The sequence below is a fragment of the Eptatretus burgeri genome, chromosome 2, assembly GCF_056783735.1.
Source record: "Eptatretus burgeri isolate ZD-2024b chromosome 2, Ebu_testis_v1, whole genome shotgun sequence".
NCBI classification, from domain to species: Eukaryota; Metazoa; Chordata; class Myxini; order Myxiniformes; family Myxinidae; genus Eptatretus; species Eptatretus burgeri.
In genome coordinates this window covers 85,028,288-85,053,287 of record NC_140962.1, presented here as the reverse complement: position 1 = coordinate 85,053,287, position 25,000 = coordinate 85,028,288, and the positions used below count along the sequence as shown (strand labels likewise).

At 42.2% G+C, this 25,000-nt stretch overlaps 1 protein-coding gene across 3 annotated transcripts in view; it reads left to right on the top strand.

The window, feature by feature from the left end:
- LOC147032475 (signal-induced proliferation-associated 1-like protein 1) overlaps nucleotides 1-25,000 on the top strand; it is a 322,965-nt gene that overhangs the window by 89,997 nt on the left and 207,968 nt on the right. Inside the window, exon 3 of one of the 3 annotated variants that reach the window (XM_085870129.1) lies at nucleotides 10,321-10,394. The exons of the other annotated variants lie outside the window; for them this stretch is intronic. The gene's annotated coding sequence lies outside the window, so the exon portion shown is untranslated. The remainder of the gene's footprint in view (nucleotides 1-10,320; nucleotides 10,395-25,000) is intronic. 3 annotated transcript variants of the gene reach the window in all.

Below are 25,000 nucleotides of genomic sequence, written 5' to 3'. Positions count from 1 at the left end.
CCCTCAGTGTCCTCAGTCATGGAGTAGCTCACAGTCGCCATTCGGCTTGGTCTACTCTCCGGGATTCCCCAGGAAACTGGTACCCCGTTGCCTACCAGAATGCTAAAAGAGACATTTATGACAGATAACAAAGGTGAGAATGGTAAAAACGGGGTCAAAATATTGGTAATTTTAGATGCACACAATCGGGAAGGTTGATGTCATCTCACTATTACATCAGCAATGCTTATCTAATATCACATTTAATTAATTTACGCTTATGCTGAGACACTGATTAAAGAAATAACTATGCCATATTAAACGTCTTTTACCCACCAAGTAATTTCCACAACATGCATACATACAATGCCCTCCATAAGTAATGGAACAGTAAAATCAAATTTGTTAGTATTGCTGCATACTCAAATTTGGATTTGAGATCAAAAGATGAATACAAGGCAAGAGTACAGAAAGTCAGCTTTTATTTTTTGGTGTTTATATGAATGTATGTCTTACCATTGTAGAACAATAGCACTTTTTATGTTCAGTCCCCCCATCTTAGGTAAGCATAAGTGCTGGAACAAATGACTGACAGATGTTTCATGTTGCTCAGGTGTTTCTTGTTGCATTGATTGTTCACATAAAAATGAGCTGTGAATGTCTAGTCTTGGTTTTAACCTTTGCTTTTGCCTTGGGAGTCTGCCTTTGGAGTCAGGAGGCATGAACCACCATGCCGACCAGATAACTGTTTATGAAAGAAAAGTAAGCAATTTGGAAGCCGAAAACAGAAGAATTCAATCGGAACCATAGCACAACATTTTGCACAACAAATACGACTTGGAATATCTTGAAAAAGAAATAAACCTTTGAGTGTACTTCGCAATAGACAATGGCCAGGTTGAACAAGGAAAACAACTGGAGTTGATGACAGAAAAATAATCAGAGCTTAAAGAAAAACCCTTCAACAATACGGTCAGTGACATCACCAACAACCTCAAGAGTGCAGGGGTGAAAGTATCACATGCTCTCATTCACAGAAGACTTTGACAGCAGAATTACAAAGCCTACACCGCAAGATGTAAACCTCTCATCAACACCAAACATAGAAAGGCCAGATTAGAATTTGCCAAGAAGTACAGCTCAAGGTGAGCCAGTAGAGTTCTGGAACAAAGTTTAATTGACAGATGAAACCATGATAAACTTTCACAAAAGTGATGGAAACCCTCAAAAACAAACTAACAACTTGAAATGGCTACAGACAAAGCATCTCAAAGGAAGATACCGAGAGGGTGGTGAATTCAATGGGTCACAGGCTCAATGCATTTATTGCATGCAAGGAATATTCAACTAAATACAAACTATTATACTACTTTAATTTACTTTAAGTTAATCTGCTCCAATACTTATGCTAACCTAAAATGGGGGACTGAACCTAAAAAGTGCGATTGTTCTACAATGGTAAAACATACACTACATGACCAAAAGTATGTGGACACGCTCGTCCAACATCTCATTCCAAAATCATGGGCATGAATATGGAGTTGGTCCCCCCTTTGCTGCTATAACAGCCTCCACTCTTAAGGGAAGGCTTTCCACTCGATGTTGGAGCATTGCTGCAGGGATTTGCTTCCATTCGGCCACAAAAACATAAGTGAGGTCTGATGTTGGGCGATTAGGTCTAGCTCGCAGTCAGCGTTCCAATTCATCCCAAAGGTGTTCGATGAGGTTGAGATCAGGGCTCTGTGCAGACCAGTCAAGTTATTCCACACCGATCTCGACAAACCACTTCTGCATGGACCTCGCTTTGTGCATGGGGGCATTGTCATGCTGAAACAGGAATGGGCCTTCCCCAAACTGTTGCCACAAATTTGGAAGCATATAATCGTCTTGAATGTCATTGTATGCTATAGAACGCATTTCTACTGCTCCATGTCCAATGGCAGTGAGCTTTACACCACTCCAGCCGACGTTTGGCATTGCGCATGATGATCTTCGGATTGTGTGCGGCTGCTCAGCCGTGAAACCCATTTCATGAAGCTCTCGACAAACAGTGTTTGTGCTGACGTTGCTTCCAGTCAGTTTCGAACTCAGTTGTGAGTGTTGCAACCACCGACAGATTATTTTTCCACGCTATGTGCTTCAGCACTCGGTGGTGACGTTCTGTGAGCTTGTGTGGCCTACCACTTCGCGGCTGAGCTGTTGTTGCTCTTACACGTTTCCACTTCACAATAACAGCACTTACAGTTGACCAGGGCAGCTTCAGCATGGCAGAAATTTGATGAACTGACTTGTTGGAAAGGTGTCATCCTATAATGGTGCCACATTGAAAATCACTGACCTCTTCAGTATGGCCCATTCTACTGCCAGTGTTTGTTTGTGGAGATTGCATGGCTGTGTGCTTGATTTTATACACCTGTCAGCAATGGGTGTGGCTGAAATAGCCGAATCCATTAATTAGAAGGGGTGTCCGCATACTTTTGGCCATGTAGTGTACATGCATAGTAATATCTAGAAATAATAGCTGATTTTTCTGTACCCTTGCCTCATTTTCATTTTTGATTTCAAATCAAAATTTCTTGAGTATATAGCAATAATAACAAATTTGATTTCACTGTTCCAATACTTATGGAGGGTGCTATGCATACATACATACATACATACATACATACATACATACATACATACATACATACATACATACATAGACATACATACATACATACATACATTATAACCACCGTGGGGAAAGGTGAAGCGATGTTGCAGGCGTGAGCCTTCCTTCAAAAGTATGAGAGAGGTCTCTGGTCTGAAATGTCACTTTGCCTTTGTTCTCACAGCCCTTAGCATAGGCCCTATGTCTCTTTTTGTATCCAGATCTAGATAGAACAGATCAGGGTACAACAGAAAAAAGAGAAGGGGGTGGGGAACACACCAACAGCAGGGATGAGGGACAAAATAGACTTGGACAAATATGGGATGTGGGGGGAAAAATGAGGGCTCGGGAAGGAGATACGGGATGGATACAGCCGCAAACATTCAGGAAGGAAAAAACTGAAACTTGGAATGAGGCTGGATTGTGGAGGGTTAACGGGGGTAGAATAGATCAAGGTTTTAGATTGGCGATGATATTGGATGGTGGTGAACAGCTGTCTTGAAGAACTTGAGGGAAGAATGCGATTGAAGAGAATGTAGACGTTGGTCCCACATGCGGTGGAAAAGAGGAATGAATGAGTGAAGGTGATTAGTGACCCAATATTTTGTTTTCTTTCACCAAGAGGGGATTGCAGGCAGACAGTGTGCGCTGTGCAGAAACGTGGGTGAGTTGATGTAGAGCATGGGAAGGGCAAAGGGTGCAAGACCATAAAAGAGGTGGTAGAAGACAGAGGCTGTCTGCGATGGTGAAGTGATTGACCCATCGATTCAGCTTCATGAGATGGGGGTGCCAGTCCAGTGGTTGAGAGCAGCTTTACACCATCAAGCTGCGAATGAAGGCCTTGCAGGTGTGTAGGAGTTCAGTTGTGCTCGGAAGGACTTTGCGCGAAGGAGAATGCCCAGTCGATGACTGGCTTTGGAGGCCAACTTTGAAATGTGGTTTGCCCAGTAAAGATCTTGGACAAATGCAGGAGTTTGACTTTGCAAAAGTAATACGTACATGTCAGTAATACATACTTTGCAAAAGTTTGAGTGAGTTTCAGTTTGAGGCCCAGGAGTTTGAATGACTGAACTTCCTCAAGAGGATTGATTGTTAAGAAGGTAGGTAGGAGGGTTTGCCAGACAGTCCTTTCGGAGAGACAGAGTGAGTGTGTGATATTTGTCAGGGATAAAATTCATTTTTCCCAACCTTGAGTTGATGAAATTCATTATAATTTTGTCTGTTGTACACCGCTCCATCCCAATTCCATATCCAGGCAATGCATGACATCGCCAGGTTATTAAGGAAGGGAGTACTCAGTTTTTACTCCGTTTGTTTGTTTTTCTTGTTTGCGTGGGCGATGTCTATCCTTTGAGCTCGCAAGCTGAAATTTTGCGACAAAAGTAAAGATGTGCTTTGGCAAGTATGGTATTTTTATTTTTTAATTAATTGATTGATGACTTCATTATTATCAATTTATTTTCCTTCTCATCTGGGCAATGTCTCGGGCACCTTTTGAGCTAGGAAACTGATATTTGGACATGACAATGAACAAGGCAGGTCAGGTATGGGAGTGAGCACTGGAGCAGCACATTGCTGCATCTACTTTCCAACAGTGCCCCAGGGGCCTCTGTCTGGCCAACCCCCAGGCAGATGCCTGGCCCATCCCCATCTCCTTGAGATGCTGATCAATCTGCTGCAACCATGAGGCATTTGGTCGGCCCATTGGCCTCCTCCACTCATGAGGCTCCCTCGCTGAGAGAATCTGGTAAACAGGATCAGCGTCAGGAAAACGGGCCACATGTCCATCTAGCCGCAGCTGGCACTCATGGACTACGCGGGTAACAAATCTCATTTGAGTCATTCAGCAACCGCTCGTTGGACACAAAGTCCGACCAGTGATAGCCAAGGCTTCTCCAAAGAGATCTGGTACCAAAGGAATTAAGTCTCCGTCTCGGATCCCTGGTCAGAGTCCAAGTCTCGCATCCGTAGAGCAAGACTGGAAGCACCAAGGACCTGAACACTTGGGCTTTCATCCTCGTGCACAGGCACCGGCAGCGCCACACCCCATGATCCAGTGAATCCATGACTTCTCCGGCCCGACCCAGATGCCTATTGACCTCTGGCTTACAGCAAGGAGAGACATGAATATCACTGCCAAGGTAAGTGAATCTCTCCTTGACCTCAACATCTTCACCACAAACAGGTGCAGACAAGGCAGCAGCATCCACGGTCACTGAAAGCCTGAATCTTGGTTTTGGCCCAGGAAACCCGTAATCCCAGCATCTCCAACTCCTCATTCAGCATCTCGAAGGCCCTCCTTTTATAATATATATATACACACACACACACACACACACACACACACACACACACACACACACACACACACACACACACACACACACACACACACACACACACACACACACACACACACACACACACACACACACACACACACACACACACACACACACACACACACACACACACACCATTAAAAAAAATAGTTATTTATCTTGAACCGCTTCATCAATCGATGTGGAATGTCACAATTGTGTCTCGCTAGTCGACATGGAGAAGATATTTGTGAAATTCAAACCAGATTGGCCACATGGACTGGAAGCCAGAATTTTTTAATTGTTTGAATCTGAGAACTTTTAAAATTTTCTTTTTTGAATAACGCTCATTTGACTGTGCCTGTATCGGTTTGAGGGTGGAGGAGTAGCAATTCAATTGATACTGATGATGTCCCCAGGAAAATGGGAGAACTGCTTATGTAATCAATAGATTGAACGCGGCCTGTTACTTGGTCCATAACTCATCAGTTCTGCGTCATCGAGAGAATTGTGGGGTCTTGTTAGACTCGGCGGAGTTCCGGTATACCCTTTGAACCCCTGGTGTGAATATTTATTACTTTGTGTTCAGGTTATTTAAATACCAATCAAACTGATACCGACGATTTCCCCAGGAAAAAGGGTCGACTGCGTACGTAATGAATAGATTGAATGTGGTGTATTACTCTGTCCGTAACTTGTCACTCCTGTGTTTTGTCAAAGGTGGACATCTTTGGACCCGGTCATCACTGCCAGCAGTTATATAGTGACAGTTCTAGTTATTTATATTGTTTTGCCGAATCTGACAGGATAGCGCACTAACCTTTGTGCTGTTTTCTTTTTTTCTGCATTTGATTGCCGACCCAGGTATAAACTATTGGGTTGGTGCTTGACATGCAAAGAGATACAATGTAAAGTGTGCCATCCTTCAAATGGACATTAAGCCAGTTGTCTGTTCTATTGACATTGGTTTGTGGATGTTTATATAGCCCACGGTGTCTTTTGCATAGACTAAGGGAGCTATCTCGTGCACCCTGTTACCAATTCCTGCTACACCTTAGTTGAATGTCAGGCCTGACCAGTTGGTTCGTTAAAAACATTTCCCAAGAGTACACCTTCGATGAGCCACAGAGCCCAACTTCGTGTGTGTGTGTGTGTGTGTGTGTGTGTGTGTGTGTGTGTGTGTGTGTGTGTGTGTGTGTGTGTGTGTGTGTGTGTGTGTGTGTTCCAAAACAAAAACGATGACAAACTCATGTTCCAATGCAAGCATGCTTACTTAATGCTTTGAATTATATATTTAACATATACTTACACCACTTGTACGTGTAACTGCAACATCGTAGTACATGTCTTGCATCCCTCCACAATCTTTTCTCTGATCCCTGTGCTCGAAAGCAGCATGAAAATGTCTACCTTTGAAACGAAAGACGCCTTTTGAATACAAAGTGAAATGGTGGTGGTTACCCTTTGTAGCTAAAAATGGCCGTTCACAGTTTGTTTATAGTGCAGAAGTTGTTGTCCAGATGGCAACAATACGCTAAGATAGCAAGCAGTGTAACTTGGTGTCAAGGAACCTCAAAGAAGAGAAGACTACTTGTTACCCATCGTCCAGGCAGGAATTTGGAAATTGTTCGGGGTGCCGGCGAGAACCGGCCTTCTCTTCCCAAATTAACAAAGGTAAATATAGTTAAAACTATAATGACACGCGGTGGAGCACATACCTCTGCCAAGCTGAACAGTTTACGTTTTGTATCCCACTGATAGCCGCATCTGAATTTGGACCTGAACCAAAATCTAATTGGCTTGTTCTTGTCACCCACCCAGCTCATCCACAGTTTTTTTTTGTTTGTTTGGTTTTTTTTTGGTCATAATCTGTCCATATCTTTTTGAGATATCATGCTCTTTATTGTTTTTTGGCCACATCTGTCAATGATAAAGAATCACTTTAAAATTAAATAATTATTGTATCCAGATCTAGATTTGGATCTTCACCAAAATTGAATCAATTCTTCCCAGTGGCATTCCCCATCTGTCAACCTAATTTCGTCGGAATCCATCCATAACTTTTTTGAGATATTCTGTACACAAAAAAACAAATGAAATTGCTCGTTGAGCAAGGAATTGCCGGAATAACTTTGTCATATCTCCATGATCTCTGAAAAAACAAAAACCTGGAAATCAATTTGGTTCTTATAAGTCGATAGTGCTACTGTTTAATGAGTTATAGCACTTTGGTCATGGTCATGATCATAACTTGGAAGTCAATCGGACTTGAAATGGCGTTTTTATCGCAATTTGAAATTTTTGACCCGACCCCCGACTGCGAAGAGGGGTGTTGGTGTGACCCCCCCAATGAGACATATGGTTGGATGCAGTATTGGAAGATACACATTTTGGATTTGGTTTGAAGTCGATACGACCATTTTAGCGAACGTTATTGCGAAAATAAGAATTTTGGTTTTTCGGTGACCTTGACCTTGACCTTTGACCAAGATACACCAAAAACGACAAGTGTCTAAGTTGGACCATGGCCGACGTCTGTACCTAGTTTGGTCATGATCGCTGAAATGGTGTGGCTGCTACAGGTAAACAAACACAAACAAACAGACAGACAGACACAGAATGACACGCACAACCGACCAACATAATTGCCGAAATCCGAAGGATTCTGGCAAATAACAAACAGACAGGGGTGAAAACATTACCTCCGTTCATCACAGATGGCAGAGGTAAAAATAAACAGTAGATTAATGTACGACTTAACAAATCAAAATCGTCCCAGGCAACCGTAAAACGTTTTTTTTTCAAGGTGACAGCTTAATGCTATCTCCTATTGATTTCTGTCCTCACTAATTTTACTCTTGCATGTCACAAGTCCTTTGTATCACTCAACTGTAAGCATGTTGACCTTTTTCCCTCGTTGTTTAATCCTCCATGAGCCTTTAAACCTGAATTTTTATGATCACACTCGACGCGCTGCGATGCTGCTCATCTCCCAGCATGCATTGGCTTGCTCTCTGTTAACAAATGTCTCCGATGTACCATACTCTGTTACAGATCGTTGGTTCCGCCAACGCAGTTTCTCGGCTCGGGTCATGCTTGGCGATTTGCCATTACCTTCCCAGCAGTAGTTAGGGCTGGAATTTGGCCGTGGTAACGGGGATGACTTGCCTTAATTGTCGCGAAGGACGCCGTAGGATCTTTAACATCCACCAACTAATATTGGCAGATGGGATGCTCAGTTTAACATCCATCCGAAGGACAGCACACGTGTTGATGAATCGCCTTGCCTGTGAAACACCGGGATGACAGTTTATAGCCGCGTTGGAATTCAAACCCAGGCGAGACGGCTTTGAGATGAGTGTGCATAACTCTCGGCCATCCTGTCAGCTAACAAATGTATAAGCTCGTTAAAATAGTTAAAATAGCTTTGCAATGAGAAGCACTACCCTCATAAATTTGAGACTTTGAATGATTTTTGTTCGGACATTTACTTTTATAAAACAGCAAGAAGAACAAGAAGCAGCATTGCTTAATCTATTTAGCTTTTCCGTTTGCACAACAGGGCAATCATCATTGAGCTGATATGAAAATGTCTTCAGTTATCTTCTCGTTCGACTCATTTGTGAATTTGTTTTTCCACTCTTCAGATATTTGTTTTCCAATCCATTGTACGTTAATCAATTTACTCACTTGTCAATAATCAGCATCAGTTGTTGCATCCCAAATTATATTTCAAATTTTTATTATTATTATTTTTTTTTTACACTTCATCATCCCATTATTTGTAGAGATAATCACATACCTCATCTCAAATGTTTGTGCATGTTCTGTGTTTAAAGCATCACAAGGATGATGCTGTGTTTTGTTTTTTTCTTTCACTTTTTGGGTTGCCTTTCAAATAGCAACTCCTGGGGAGAATTTCATCCAAATGCTATTTTGTACTAAATATTCTCTTTGCCTTGCTTGTCTTCGAAGCTTATTATTCCCTCTGCCACGGAAGGTGGATGGATTTTCTGTTTTCACCCGTCTGTCTGTCTGTCTGTCTGTCTGTCTGTCTGTAAACACGATATCTCAAAAAGCTGTGGATGGATTGTGGAGTTGTGGAGTTTTGGAGTCTTCAGCACAAAAAGTTGTAGAGTTATGGATGTTTGTCTCCACAAGATTTGGTGGAGACGTTGGGTGTGTGACAAGGACGAAATGATTAGATTTTGGTGAAGATCTGGATCCAGATACTAGAATGTTTAAAGTGATTCTTCACCATTGAGAGTTGTTGTTCGTCTTCCGGCTGCTCCCGTTAGGGGTCGCCACAGCGGATCATCCGTTATGATCCGCATACTGATTTGGCATAGGTTTTACGCCGGATGCCCTTCCTGACGCAACCCTGGTCCCCTCTTACGACACAGGGATATGGATTGGGTTTCGCCATGATTCCGGGCTGCCCTACATCCTCTCATAGTGCGGCCCAGTGCAGAGCGCCCATCCTCAAGCGATCCTCCGAGTAGCCGGATTACAGGCGCACGCCACTACGCCCGGTATTCTTCACCATCGAGAAAAATATATTGAGGATGATGTCTCAAAAGGTTGTGGACGGATCCGGACGAAACTTGGTGAACAGGTTGGGAGTGTGATGAGTACGAATGGATTCAATTTTGGTGAAGATATGAATCTGAGTCTGGCTGGATAGGAGAATTTTTTTTTTAATTTTCTAAGTGATTCTTCAACATTGAGAAATGGGGCCAAAAACGAAATGGAGCATGATATTTTCAAAAGTTGTGTACGAGTTATGATTAAACCAGTTGATGAGTTGGTTAGGTGACATGAACAAGCTGATTCGATTTTGGTTCAGATCCGGATCCAGATCTGGCCTATCGGTGAGATACAAAACGTAGACTGTTCAGTCTGGCGGAGGTATGTGCTCTTCCAAGTGCCGTTCTCGTTGCGTCCGCTATCGAAAGGTGAAGAGGTTATGTTTTCACCCCTTTCTGTCTGCTTGTCTGTCTGTTTGTCTGTTTGTGTACAAGATATCTCAAGAAGTTGTGAAAATTAGGATGAAACTTTGTGGACAAGTTGCGTTGATTTGATTTTGGTGAAGATCCGAATCCGGATCTGGATGCGAGATTATTTAATTTTTGAAGTGATTCTTCACCATTGAGAGATAGGGCCAAAACGATATATAGTACTGTGTTGCATGATATTTCAAAAATGTAATGGGTCTGATATGTTCTCATGGATCAGGCATTACGTGGCGGAGGTATGCGCTCTACCGATTGCCCTTCTTGTTTGAGTTGTTACCTTAAACAATGTCACTGGAATGTTTGCACTGTACTTTGAAAATTTGGAGTGAGCTGTGCTCTCTTTTCTTGGCAGATGTGCATACAACTTCATTGATCCAATGCTAAAATGCAGAAGATATACCTTCAATGCGTTCTTGTCACCCAAAGGTGGGCTGGCAGTATACTGTATCATCTATATAAGGGAGGGAAATAATGTTTGCACCTTTGTGGTATATTTCATCTACTCTTCTGAGAGGATTTTACAGAGGAAGCTGAGACTTTCAGAAATTAATGAGGGCACCCTGAAGTTGTGCCGATGCCAGTTTTGTTTGATTCCATCAGGTTTTGGAAAAAAAAAAAAAGGAAAAAAGTTTTTGCCCATCTTGGCATTTATCTTTTCTTTGGGGGGATGGTTGGTGCAATCGGAATTATTTGAGCTGTATAACCACGATGTATTATATATGCACATAAGCCGTGCACATGTTTTTGCTTCATATATGTAACCCAGATTATTTTTATTTCCGGGAGTGATCGAGGTAGCAGTCTGCTGCCTGTACAACGCCCAAATAAAGGGGTGTGTCAGAAGAATGTGTTGCACACTTGGAACAAGATCCTCTGTAGGGCGGGTACTCTGATAGTAATAATAATAATAACTGGAAGGGCACTCAGTGGAGCGCATACCTCCGCCATGCAATGCCTGATCCACGAGAAAAAATATCGGGCTCAGTAAATTTTTGAAATATCGTCCTATATATAGTTGTTGGCCCTATATTTCAATGGTGAAGAATCGCTTTAAAATTAAATAATACTCTTATCCGGATCAGGACTCAGATCTTCACCAAAATCAAATCGATCCGTCCTTGTCACACACCCAACCTGTCCACCAAATTTCATCTGAATCCATCCATAACTTTTTGAGATGTCCTGCTATATATCAGTTTAGCCCTCTCTCACAATGGTGAAGAATGACTTTAAAAATTTATCGGATCCGGATGTTCACCAAAATTTAATCAGTTTGACCTTGTCACACACCCAATCTGCCCACCAAATTTAATCCGGATCTGTCCACAACTTTTTGAGATATCCTGCACACAAACAAACAAAGAGAGACGGGTGAAAACATAACCACCTTCCACCTTCAGTGGTGAAGGTAAATAATGATAAATTAATTAATCAAGAGTTCTCTTTCAACGAACTTCAGTGCTGGAGGAGGCCATTAAGCTCATCAAGCCTGAACAATTTTTGTCAACTTATGGTTGTTTATCCATGTTCTCTCCGAGCCTGGTGTTGGCGCAGTGGTTAGGGCAGCGGCTTGGGATCCAAAAGGTCCTGAGTTCAGACCCCGTTGGGCCACTGACTTAACACCAGGGGGTTGACTCAGCCTGTCATCCTTCCGAGGTCGGCGAAATGAGTACCAGTGTACTGGTCCCGGTGTATGCCCCGGTTAGAATAGGTATACCATATCCCTGTGTGTCGTAAGAGGCGACCAGGGTTGGCGTCAGGAAGGGCATCCGGCCATAAAAAACATTGCCTCAAGAAAAAAGCCAAACCCCTGCACAGCAGGGAAAAATGGCTGTAAAAACGGTCATATATCCATGTTCTCTCCTTTTAAATCCTGAGCATCGAGCCAGGAAGCAGCATGTCTCAGCCTTACACTTTGGTATGACTTGTCCTGGATCGGGTTCAAACCTCCGACCTCCCATACTCAGAGCGAACACTATGTTGCAGAGTCTGATAGCCCAGAGGTATGCATACTCGTCTCTGAGTTGTCTAGTTTTTGTACTAATTTTGGCCCACCTCTATACTGTCACCCTGGTGTTTCTCATGCAGAATGACATATCAACGTGTGTACCGTCATCGGAAGGACGTTGAACCGAGTGTCCCATCTGCTGCATCAATTGTGGATGTTAAAGATCCCACGGTGTCTTTTGGGAAGGAGAGGCGAGTTATTGCCGGCAGCCTGAACAAATTCCAAATTCTTACCTGAATGTGCAGGTGCACTGAATCAGCGGCGTAGCCGCGCCTTTGTGGGTGATGCAACTAGTTGGCCGAATTCATAATTAAACCTCGGTCCAACGTGCTTTTGCTAACAACGCAAAGATTGCGGGCTCACATCGTTGATCAGTTTATACTTTGCAACCGGTATGATTTTCCATGGCCAAACGGAAATACGATGTGAGATTCCCTGGCAACACATTTCCTCTACAACTCCATCCCTACTCATTGTCGTGAAAAACACAATTGTTTTTTTTTCCTTCTTTCTTTTTTTCTAAATCAACATTGTGTGTGTGTCAGTGCATGTGTCTACTTTCACATTGTGCCCTCCATTTCTCTTCCTTCCTTTAAACATTTATATTCCCTTCTGTCATTTCTGCTTTCTCTGGCTGTTGTTTATATACATGGAGGAGGAGCAGGAGGAGATTGGGACCATACTCTGTGCAGAGCGTTGGTGCTGCCTACGCAGTCTCCTTGGCTATTGAGTACAATCCTGGACGGGTCACCACTCCGACACAGTACACCAGCATGCTGACACTCATTTTGCCGACCTCGGAAGGATGACAGGCCGAGTTAACCCCACCTGGTGTTAAATCAACAGCTGAGCGGGATTTGAACTCGGAACCCTCGGATCCCAAACCCACCACCCTAACCATTAAGCCAACACCAGGCACATATACATGGATGATTCACATTACAGATAAACACATTTTGCATCCTCTTGACTTTCCTTATTTTCCATGCCAAATGACTGTTCTCTTTGTGTTTATCTTTAAACAGTTTATTGATATTTTTTTGTGTATGTTCTTCCATAAAACGTGTTTGTTTGTTTTCCTTCCTGAAACTCGAGTAATTAATGTGCTGTGGTGTCATTGCAATCACATTTGTATCGAGTCAGAACCACTTGACAAACTCGTATGGATTTTGAAGCCACATTTAAAAATTTTTTCTCTCTCTCTCGCATGGTAGGCCACGAAAGTGATCAATGCAAACCAAGTTTGCGAGCCATTGGCATTACGTGCCAATGAAAACTCGGTCGTACGATTTTCAAATCGGTGGGAGATGCAAGGGAATCCAGACCCCCTCATTTTTAAGGCTTAAATTATTTTTCAATTAAAAAAAAAATCTCAGCTTTAATTTGACTCATTCCCTCATTATACAAATCTTCATGCATTTCATTTTGATCAAAGATTTGCATTTTATCAACATGGACCCTACATCCTTTGACAGTTTTCTCTGACACTTGGATCCCCCCCACCTCCTTTTTTTTTTTCTTCAAATTCTTAGAGTCCTGTGTCTGGAACCCCCCCCCCCAAAAAAAAACGCAAGAAGCTCCCTTCCCCTAAATGTGATTTTTTTATTTATTTATTTTTTGTACCACTCGTTCATATTTCATCAGCCGTCATGTATCTGAACTGGGCAGTTATCTGTATATCTTGGCTAACGGTACCATTCCGGATAATTGCAGTTGCAGGTGTCCCGCACACAAATTTCAAACGACTGATATCTTGATGCGGCAGATTTTCTTCCTCGGTTGTGAACGGCTACTGACTGTGCAGAATGATCAACGATGTGTGTGTGCACAGCTGTTTGATTCCAGCTTGTGTCGTGAATCCTTTAATGCTCCTCTTGTGGCCGGTATTCTTGCCGCTGCGCTTGATGGTGGGAATGTGGCACAGCTGGCAGAAGGCCAGGCTGAGTGCTTTTTCTCTGACCACTACCCCCCCTCCCGTTACTCAACTGAGAACAGTTCTTTCTCTTCCCACTCCTTTCAATCCCACTTCATAGCTTGCCCTGCCACACACATGGCAAACTGCTTTCAAAATACTTGCAGGAACAGAGATAAATTGAGGAGTACAAAATGTTGGGTAGTCGATGTAGTCGGGAAAAATATTTTTTTTTCAAAAAATTTTTTTTTTGAAATTTGTTCTACCCTTATTATCACTTTTTCCGTCGATGTTTGTTTGTCTGTCTGTCCCTCTGTTCGGTCCAGTGCTCCGTTAATACAATGGCGATTTTGATGAAACTTGGTAGGTTCATACCATGACCTAGTTGTGTGCAAATGAGAACCGTTGCTATGGACACCACCGTTGCCTAGCAACGGGACTTTGAAATTTTTGAAAAATCATAAATAAATTAATTTTTTCGGAAATCTAAAATCGAGCCATGAGCGACTGGGCAGTACATTCAGCCATATTGTCAAAAAATTCCAGCCGGATCCTATGAAAACTGTTGGATAAGATAGACTTTGAATGAACCCTGGTCGAAAACAATAAAAAAACGAAGTTCGTTCTATCTCAGAGACTATGAGTCAGATATACATGAAACTGGTATGGTAGGTTCATGGTATGTCCTAGTTATGTGTGAGAAAGAACCGTTGCTATGGACCCCTCCGTTGCCTAGCAACGGCCGAAAAACCTCAATGTGGGGGTATTTTAACGAAAAAACAATCTGCAGCATTAACCCTTGAAGCTAGAATCATGAATTTTCTTGTGCTTAATCCTCAGGTCATTGCCCATCGAACGGGCCCATCGCGTGAGGTTCTATTGGGTAGTCGACTACCCATGTCCGCCTACCGGCTTGTCTCTGTCTGTCTGTCTGTCCGTGTGCGTGTGTGTGTGTGTGTGTGTGTGTGTGTGTGTGTGTGTGTGTGTGTGTGCGTGTGTGTGTGTGTGTGTGTGTGTGTGTGTGTGTGTGTGTGTGTGTGTGTGTGTGTATTTTGCTCTTCCATGTACATCATAATCCATGCACATCCATGTACTTGACCATAATCACTTCAGTGTAGCGCTGAGATCAAATATGAAGATGATTATTGCATTATGGTCGTTTCCTGATCCTCCACCACCAAGAGTGATGTGACGGTCAAGTGGCTTTTGAATCTTTCAATGAATTGAAGGATTCGAAAATAACATTGTTCTTGCTCTTTCATTGCTCCTGGTAGTTTGTTGGAATGACTTGCTGCTTTATTCCATGAGTATCGGATTTATAGCCGATGTTGCCGATTTGAGGATTGGCTATTAGAATCGCTTGCTGACCATTTCCACGCAAGCAACTTGTTAGGAATGTGAACCGAGTTTGTGATATTGCAAAGGAATGGTCTTGCACGACGATTTTAATTTGTCCGTGACAGTATGAATCTCAGCTTGTTTATTTCTGTGACTGTATGTGTTTATCGACATGTCAGCCCCGTTTGCCTTTAATGGTCGAGTAAATTATTCTCTGGAGAAGGGGAGAAAATTGGTCGGTACACCAAGATGAGCACACTTGCCTCGAGTTGATGAACCAAACGAAATCCTCGGCAGAATTTCCTGCACTTAGGTGAAGTAAGAATGTTTGCTATGCACATACCTTGCCCATGCATAACTTTCATTGCTCAAAGTTTGTAGACTTTGTGTTTTTGCCATTTGTATTCTTATTGCTCTTTCTCAAAGGCTTATCATGCATATGTCATCATCAGCCTTGTTTAAAGATTAATTTCATGATGTAGCGTAGATTAATGTTGAAAGTACAAGTCTGCAGTGCTCAACTGTATGTGTAGGGCAATCATGAACCTCGACATACTCGCTCTAAACCTGTAGCTCTCACTTCATGTGTTGTTATCCGCTGAACCAGATTTTTGTTTTTCCCTTTCTGTGGCTCGGTTTAATCAGGGGAACATTTGTTTGCTTATCTCTGCATTGTTCTTATAACTCACAGTGACTGATAAAGGTAGCCTATGCTTGGTGTTAAGACAGGACAGATAGTTTCTGGTTATCCTATTGGTGAGAGGATAAGAATGAGTGCTGCTTAGAATCGCAACAGTGTTTCACAGTTTGCTTTTACATGACACTAACAACATATGAAGTACATAATTTGAAGGGCTATGAAGTCCCACTCCCTCTCCATCGTCACCTCCCTTGTACCAAGCCTGTGACCGTTGTGTACACGGAAAAAAAAATTAAAAACATTTACAACTAGAAGGGCACTCGGTAGAGCGCATACCTCTGCCACGCAATGCCTGATCCACGCAAATATATCTGGCGCAATACATTTTTGAATTAGAGGGGGGGCTCTCAGTAGAGTGCAAAACCTCCGCCGCCAATACTGCGAGGTCACTCAAGTGAACCTGATATCCTATTCATTCAATTTGACGTCAACAGTGCTCACAGAGTTATAGTTTGCAACTTCCCTTTTACTTTTAACTTTTACATACTCAATTCATTCGTCATAACTAGATTCCTTGAGACAGAAATTGATTTTATGTGGGTATATCCACCTGAAGTTCCAAAATCAGCCACAATTATAATTTTGGAATGTTTTTTTGTTGGAAATCACTTATAACATGTAGAAATGCAAAAAAAATTCGAAATTTTGTTGAAAAAAAAGTTTCAAAATTTTGTTTTTTTTCTTCTTTTTTTTCTCCAACAATTTTTTTTATTTTTTATTTTGGTTGGAAATCACTTAAAACATGTAGAAATGCAAAAAAAAAATCAAATATTTTTTTCAAAACGGATCACACTCTACTGAACCACGATTGAATAAACTAAACTAGATCGACGCGCATGTAGAAATGACAAAAAAAAATCGAATTTTTTTTTGAAAAAAAAGTTGCAAAATTTTGTTTTTTCTAACAATTTTTTTTTGGGGGGGGTTGGAAATCACTTAAAACATGTAGAAATGCAAAAACAAAAATTCAAATATTTTTTCAAAATGGCCGCCATAGCGGCCATATTGAACTTTGGACCAAGTCCAAAATCTAATGGCATGATCCTTGGACCATACCTAATCCCCGCACCAAGTTTCATCAAAATCCGTCGAGGAGTTTTTTCCGTAATACTGTTCACAAACAAACAAACAAACAAACAAACAGACAGGGGTGAAAACAGTAACCTCCATCCATCTTCGATGGCGGAGGTTAAATATTGTGCTGTATCTCGTTTTTGGCCCGATCTCTCGATGGTGAAGAATCACTTAAAAAAACTAGAACGGGCATTCAGTAGAGCACATACCTTCGCCAACGCTACATTTTGCCACCCCCCCCCCAGAAACCGTTGATTGTGAGGGTATTTAATCCCATACCACATCTGCCATCTCAGATGTGTTATGATGGCTTAAAAACATTAAATTTCCTGCTGTTTGACACTGATTCACGTACATTGTACAATTTCTGTATGAACTCCCTGACCTTTTTGGTTGTCGGTGTCAAGTCAATCTGATGACAACTGGTCACATTATAAGAAATAAGTTCAGTGACACCCCCCCTCCCTCCCAATGCTTTAAACTCACCAATAAAGTCACTGTCAAATATTACACATCACAGGATATGGAATTGAATTCTAAACATTTTGAATCTACTTACATGCAAATTGTATAAGAATTGACCGCGTTATGATAATAAAGGTCGTTGAACCCCCTGACCTTTGACCCAAACCGCTAAAAAGGTAATGACGTCATTGTGTCATATCGTATATCACAAGATTGGGCATTGAATTCACAACATTTTGGCATTGGTTGCATGCAAATTGGATAAAAATCGACTGCACTATGGCAAAATGACGATTTTGACCTTTTCATGACCTCGACCTTGACCTTTGTACTCTTAATTTTGTAATTGGTATTAGAGTGTGGGGAACAGAACAGTCAACATTTTGGTGTTGGTTTCATGCAAATCGGATAAGAATTGACCGTGTTATGACTAAAACCGCACATTTTGCAATGTCGTGACCCCCCCTGACCTTTGACTCCCAACCGCTAATAAGGGTTATTACGTCATTGTGTCATATCACATATCACAAGATGAGGCATTGAATTCTGAACATTTTGGCATTAGTTGCATGCAAATTGGATACAAATTGACTGCGCTATGGTAAAAAGAAGATTTTGACCTTTTCATGACCTTGACCTTTGACCCGATCGCTCTCAAAATCTAACCAAATAGTCCTCGGATAATAACCAATCATCCCACCAAATTTGCTGCGATTCAGTTCAATACTTTTGGAGTTATGCGAATAACAAACAAACAAACACACATATTCACAAATAAATAAATAAATACACAGCGATCACAAGATAACCTTCGCAACGAAGTTTGCGAAGGTAATAAATAATTCTCGGATCCGGATCTTCACCAAAATCGAAACAATTGGTCCTTGCGACACATCCAACCTGTCCACCAAGTTTCATCTGGATCTGTTCACAACCTTTTGAGATATCCTGCACACAGACAAGCAAACAGATAGAAAGGGATGAAAACATAACCTCCTTCACCTTCGGTGGCAGAGGTAAAAATGTCAAAAAATTGACGATTCTTTGCGACCTTGACCTTCTGACCTCAAAATCAATTGGCTTCATTGACCTGATATGCAAACCCTGCTCAAATTTAAAGTCAATTGGATGAATGCAAACTTGACCTTTGGCCTTTTGATTAAAAAAAAAAAATGCCTCCTCGCTTTTGATTGGTGAACCATTTCTGTGTCCCAATATGCAAGTTCTTTAAATTTCAGGTAAATTGGATGAAAATTGTCGATTTTTATTTGACACTGACCTTTGACGTTTTGACCAAATTCTGAATTTTGCTTCTCCGTATTCTCATAATTAAGCTTTGTTGAAAATTTGATGACAAAAGCTCAGATAGTAAAAAAAAGTTGCGGCCCGGACAGACACACGGACACAAGTGATTGCAAATCCTGTCTCCTGCTTTGCGGGGGGGGGGGGGGCAGGCTAATCATGTGCAATTGAAATGTAGGCTGGAAATGCTTTAAATCGTGCATTTTAAAATGCTACTCTTCCTTGCCTTTCAAAGGGCTTCCAACAACATCTTGGATGCAGTTAATACTGGATTACAATACAACCACAACAAATGTTTTGCACCATTCCCCCACCCCTTTTTTCCTGGGGGTTGGACGAATGATGGCATTCCTCCATATGAATCTATCGTGTTCGATTACTGCAAACCCAAACATCCCATGTCTTTTTTGAAATTTTAAATTAATCTCGTTTGAGAATGTTCTCTTGGCTTTCTTCTTCCTTCCACAAACTTTATTTCTTTCTTTACAGCTTTCATTTTCTGGCATTCATTTCCCAGGACGATACCAACCAAGTCTCCTTTTTCTGAAATTCTTCTCAACGAACACGTGTCCCTGGGTTCGCGCTCGCCTCTGCCTCAAATTTTAGCTTTTCGCCCAGAATGCATTGGATGTAGTTAAGAATTATATTTCATGTTTGCTTTAGTCATTGCTTCGCGAATGGGCATGACAAATACTTATGAAAATTGTTGTTTTGAAACTTGAGCCATTCAGCAAATTCTGCTTCCTCATCGCCAATTCTTTCTTCAGCAGACGAGACACAACCTTTGTGTTCCCAGTCAGACTGATTGACCTTTCCAAAGGACTTTGTTTTCTGTGATCCCTCTGCATTTCAGGCTCAAATCTCATTGAAGATACATGAGTTTTAACTCGAGTTTTTCTTGCTGAAGGTGAAAGTAAGCAATGGTGGCTTTGATCTTTTGTGTTCGAAATGAGAATGTGGGAACAGAACTGTTGAGCAATACCAGATGGTGTTTCCTGTTCTCTGTGCTCTTACGATGGACTTAACGCGTACTGCTTCTAAAGTGCTTATCCATGAAGTACTGGGCGATTTGTAAAGGGTTTCCATTGACATGCTGTCACATTTTCAGTATTTTTGGAATAATGTGAAATTCTTTCTTCTTGGGAATGCTTGCGAAGTGATTTGCTACGAGGAATTTTATTCTACTTTTCGCCCCCTCCACCATCCCCCACACACCCCCTCCCATTCCCTCACCCCAACACCACCCGTATTTTAATCCCAGTTTCTGTTTGGTGATTTTGTTCCATATTCTCTTTTTTGTTGTGAGAATCTTTACATTACATGATTATTCGTTGTCCACTCTTCACGGGCTGGAAAAACCACTTGGATGGAGGTAGGTGTGTACACTCACCTCTGAACTGTCCAGCTTGGGTTTGAAGCTTGGCCCAGCTATAAACTTTCATCCTCGTGTTTCGCAGGCAGAGCTATTCATCAGTGTATGTGCCGTCCCTCGGATGGATGTTAAACTGGGCATCCCATCTGCCGGCATTAGTTGGTAGACCTTAACGTTCCCACGGTGTCCTTCATGAAGAAGAGGCAAGTTCTCACCGGCACCTTGACTCGATTCCAAGTTGCTGCACCCTCATACTGCATCATTGTCGTGACTCTTCCAGGATTATCATCCCTGCCACGAGATTGCTTCAGCAGAACCCCCGATGCTCTGTAAAGATCACATGGTACCCATTGATGATGGTGATTATATTATGATTTTGATGATGATAACATTTAATTCCTTCTTCCAGCATCTCACCAGAAGAGAATAATTTATTTTACAAACTATCCATTTTCCTCTTCACAAAATTTCTTGCTTTGGTTCAACTTTATTCTGGCCTTCTACACACATCGATGTCGATGATGAGGTTCATGATTATCACAGTTGTGTTTAACCCGAAGATGACTAATGAGGCCGATACGTGCTTTGAATATTTGAGAGCAGACTTGACAGGTCCACGCAGAAAGAAGTCGTGTCAGGTTCTGTGCGGCGTTTCTCCTTTCCATTCTTCGTCGATCGTCGGGTTCCAGTTGCTGTTTTTTTGCCACGTCAGCACCATCCTTCAGGCTGTACTTCCAAGCATTTCTAGTTTGTGCAAGGAGCTCCCAATCTTGATGAAAGATTTTAAAACCAGCAAGATCGGTCTTGATCTTATCCTTCCATCTGACCTTTGGTCTGCCGACAGGGCGAGAGTGATCTTTCAGTTGACCGAAGATAATTGACTTTGTCATTCTGGAGTCCTCCATCTGAAAGAGGTGGCTCACCTATGCAAGTCTGTGATACCGCAGAATGGTGCAGACGGTGTACATATTCCTATGCTGTAGGATCTGGTTGTTTGGACCTTTATCATTTCAGGTGATGCCGATGATTTTCCTCAGGTGGTGGATATGGAATGCTTTTCTTGCAAATCTTGCAAAGGTGGAATGTGTAGGCAAAACAATAAAAGCATCGAGATGCATTTCTTGTTTTGCATACATTGTCTAGCATTCTCAGCCATATAGCAAAGTACTTGGTTCACAAGTCCGGTACACAGATCTCTTTATTGACATTGCTAGGTGTTTATTCTTCCACGTGCAATCGGTGTTATCAGCTTTGCCAACACCGCTGTCAATTTCAGGGCTGAGGATCAGATAGTTGGAAAGATTTGAGCCCAGGTAACGGAATGGAAGGAATCCACTTTTTAGCGAGTCAACTTTAGCACGTCCTCTTCAGTCAAAATTAGTCCCAGAAAAGTCAACTTTATTAAGTTTGCAATGATTGGCACTTTTAGTTTTCCTCCACCTCCTTCACCTCCTTTCTTTCACCTATATATAATTACACATCTCTCCTTTTGGGATATTAATCAATGCTAATGTCCTGTCGACAAATCTTCCTTGATTGATTATTAAATATTGTTGAAGTTTTCCATTTGAATTCATCCTTCCATGCGAGTGGTTCACCTAATGATATGCTAATCGTATGCAGTCGCTGTGAAACACATCTATCTTTGTTGGGTTTTGTTTTCCTCTCTATTGTTTGTTTTCTAACGCTCTTGCTGTTTCTGCTTTTATTTCTTTTTATTACAGCCAGTTAGGTTTTTACCTCTGCCACCGAAGGTGAATAGAGTTTCTGTTTTCACTCCTGTCTGTCTATATGTCTATCTGTCTCTCTGGCTGGCTGGCTTTCTGTCTGTGAGCAGGATACCTGAAATGTTATTGATGGATTCAGATGAAACTTGATGGACAGATTGAGTGTGTGATGACAAATGATTCAATTTTGGTGAAGATCCAAATCCGGATCCAGATACTATAACTTTTTAATTTTGTAAGTGATTCACCATTGAAAGTTGAGTCCAAAAACAATATAGAGCACAATATCTCAAAATATGCCTGGTATTGACTTCATGGTTAGGGTGGTGGGCTTGGGATTCCAGGATCCTTAGTTCAAATCCTCCTCGGCTGTTGAATTAATACCAGGTGGGGTTGACTGCCTGTCATCCTTCCGAGGTCGGCAAAATGAGTGCCAGCATGCTGGTATCCTGTGTCAGAGTGGTGACCCTTCCAGGATTGTGCCCAATAGCCAAGGAGACTGCTTTGGCAGCACCAACTCTCTGCACAGAGGATGGTCCCGATGGATGGATCTCAAAATGTTTTCGGTGGGTTATATTATGATAACACTTGGTGGATGAATGGGTTGGTGACAAGAACAAGCTGATTAGATTTTGGTTCAGGTCTGGATTTAGATCCAGTCTATCTGTGGGATGCAAAACATAAACTGTTCAGACTGGCGGAGGTATGTGCTCAACCGAGTGCCATAGTATATAGTTTTCAGCACTTGACAACTAAGGGCTTTGCAAAGAACTGCATATGAAGTTAATTTTTTTTGTTTTACTAGTGAAGCCTGATGGTTTATTTTAGAACTTTATCATTGAGGCAGCGCGAGTCGAGGGCGAGGGGAGGCAGCGCGAGTCGAGGGCGAGGTGAGGGAGCGTGAGTCGAGAGCGAGGGGAGGCAGCGTGAGACGAGGACGAGGGGAGGCAGCGTATCAGGGCCTTACCAGGGCGCTAAAATGTGCCCAAACAGCAATGTTTTCTTTTTAACAGCCGTGTCTATATAAAAACTGGAAGGGCACTCGGAAGAGCGCATGCCTCCTCTCTGTAATGCCTGATCCACAAAAACATATCTGGCCCAATACATTTTTGAGATATCATGCTATACATCATTTTTGGCCCGATCTCTCAATGGTGAAGAATCACTTACAAAATTCTAGCAGTCGGATCCTGACCTTCATCAAAATCTAATTAGTTCGTTCTTGTCACACAATGAACCTGTCCACAACTTTTTCAGATATCCTTGACACAGACAAACAGACAGAAAGGGATGAAAACATAACCTCCTTCACCTTCGGTGGTAGAGGTAATTAAATCCCATGCGACTTAACAAAGGCCTGTCTGCATGCATGCTACCCTCCCACTCCCATATGCATTCTTCCAACCTTCATGCGGTCCGTGCTGACCGTGCACGTGCACCGGCGATATACTCATCCTTTCACTCGCACACATGCACCAGATTTCCCTATACCCGCACTACACGAAGGCACGTCTCGCGTTTCTTCGATTCTGCAGCGCGTCTGCTCCCCACATGGCTTTGGAACTGCAGCACATTTGCTGCCCACGTGCTGAAGTACATGGTTCGAAAGACGGCCGCATAACCTCTTCCACAGTGCCACACACCACCAGCCCGGATGCGAGTTCGAGTTTGGAAACCCGTACACAGCGCACATGTAACCAAGCATGCAGGCACTCGCACACCCTATGGAGAGTCATTTCTACCCATTTGTACCACGTCTGTGCATTCCCGTCTACGTACCTCTTTGTTTTCAGCAACTGCCTACTTAATATATTTCAGCAACTATTAGTATATTTATTTTAATATTTTGTCATGAAAGCAGATCACACAAAACAGTGAAAAGTAAAAAAAAAAAAAAAAAAACTTCACTTGCAGCAACAAAAAAGGACCTCTGCTTACAGAAACTGCCAACTATTAATATATTGCAGCAACTATAGGTATATTTGTATTCATATTTTGCAATGAAAGCACATCGCACAAAATGGTGAAAAGAAAACTGCGTGAATAATTGCTTTAAACAAAAAAGGACCACTGTAGACGGTACCACCATGGCTTGCAAAAACAGGTTACAGAGCATGGCATTGCACTCAATAAGTTACACTTTCTGCACATTCCTCAGTCTTTTCTTCACTAAATATAATCATCTGAACAGTAGAAAAAAATTAAGCTTATTGCTTTGCTTAAATAAATACACAATTTTAAAAGTTGCTACTTTGTTTAAAATTTGCAGATTTCACTCCAGTTTTCGACACTTATTTAGTGCATGAGATCCGATTCTTAAATCAGCTATAATATTTTGATTATATAATTTAATTAGTCTATGAGAGTAAATTGTGTTACCAAATCAACACGTGTAAATAGGCCGAACAAAATGGCAAATTAAGACCCCAGCAAACTGACAGAGGGTAGACCAAGGATGATGCCTTGATAAAGGATAATTAAATAAGGCCGTTAATAATCTTCAAAAGGGGTGTTTTAATTTAACCCAAAGACTCAATTTTCACTCATGCACTTGCTTGGAGTTTTCTTGGTATGCATGCAAAGTTTGGAGCCCCCGAGGTTTCATGGTTTTGGAATTATGGAGGAGATATAACACACACACACACACACACACACACACACACACACACACACACACACACACACACACACACACACACACACACACACACACACACACACACACACACACACACTGCCACATTTATTAGTATTGCTGACGGGTATATTAAAGGGGGGGGCGGGGGGGTGAGTAAGATGGAGGGAAGGGAGGGGTGGGGGAGCAAGGAGGGTTGGAGGAGCAAGGAAGGAGGTGGCAGCAAGGAGGGATGTGTGATGGGAGGGGAGGGCAGGGGAGAGGAGGGCTGGGGAGAGCAGGGCAGGGGTGGGCAAGGGAAGGCAGCATGAGGGGAGGGGAGGGCTGGGGAGAGCTGGGGAGAGCAGGGCAGGGGTGGGCAAGGGAAGGCAGCATGAGGGAAGGGCAGGGAAGGGCAGGGGAGGGCAAGGGAAGGCATTGTGAGGGGAGGGTCCGTCCAGACATAACCACCGTCCAGATACGTGGAGATTGGGATAGAGATATAGAGATGGATGCTGAT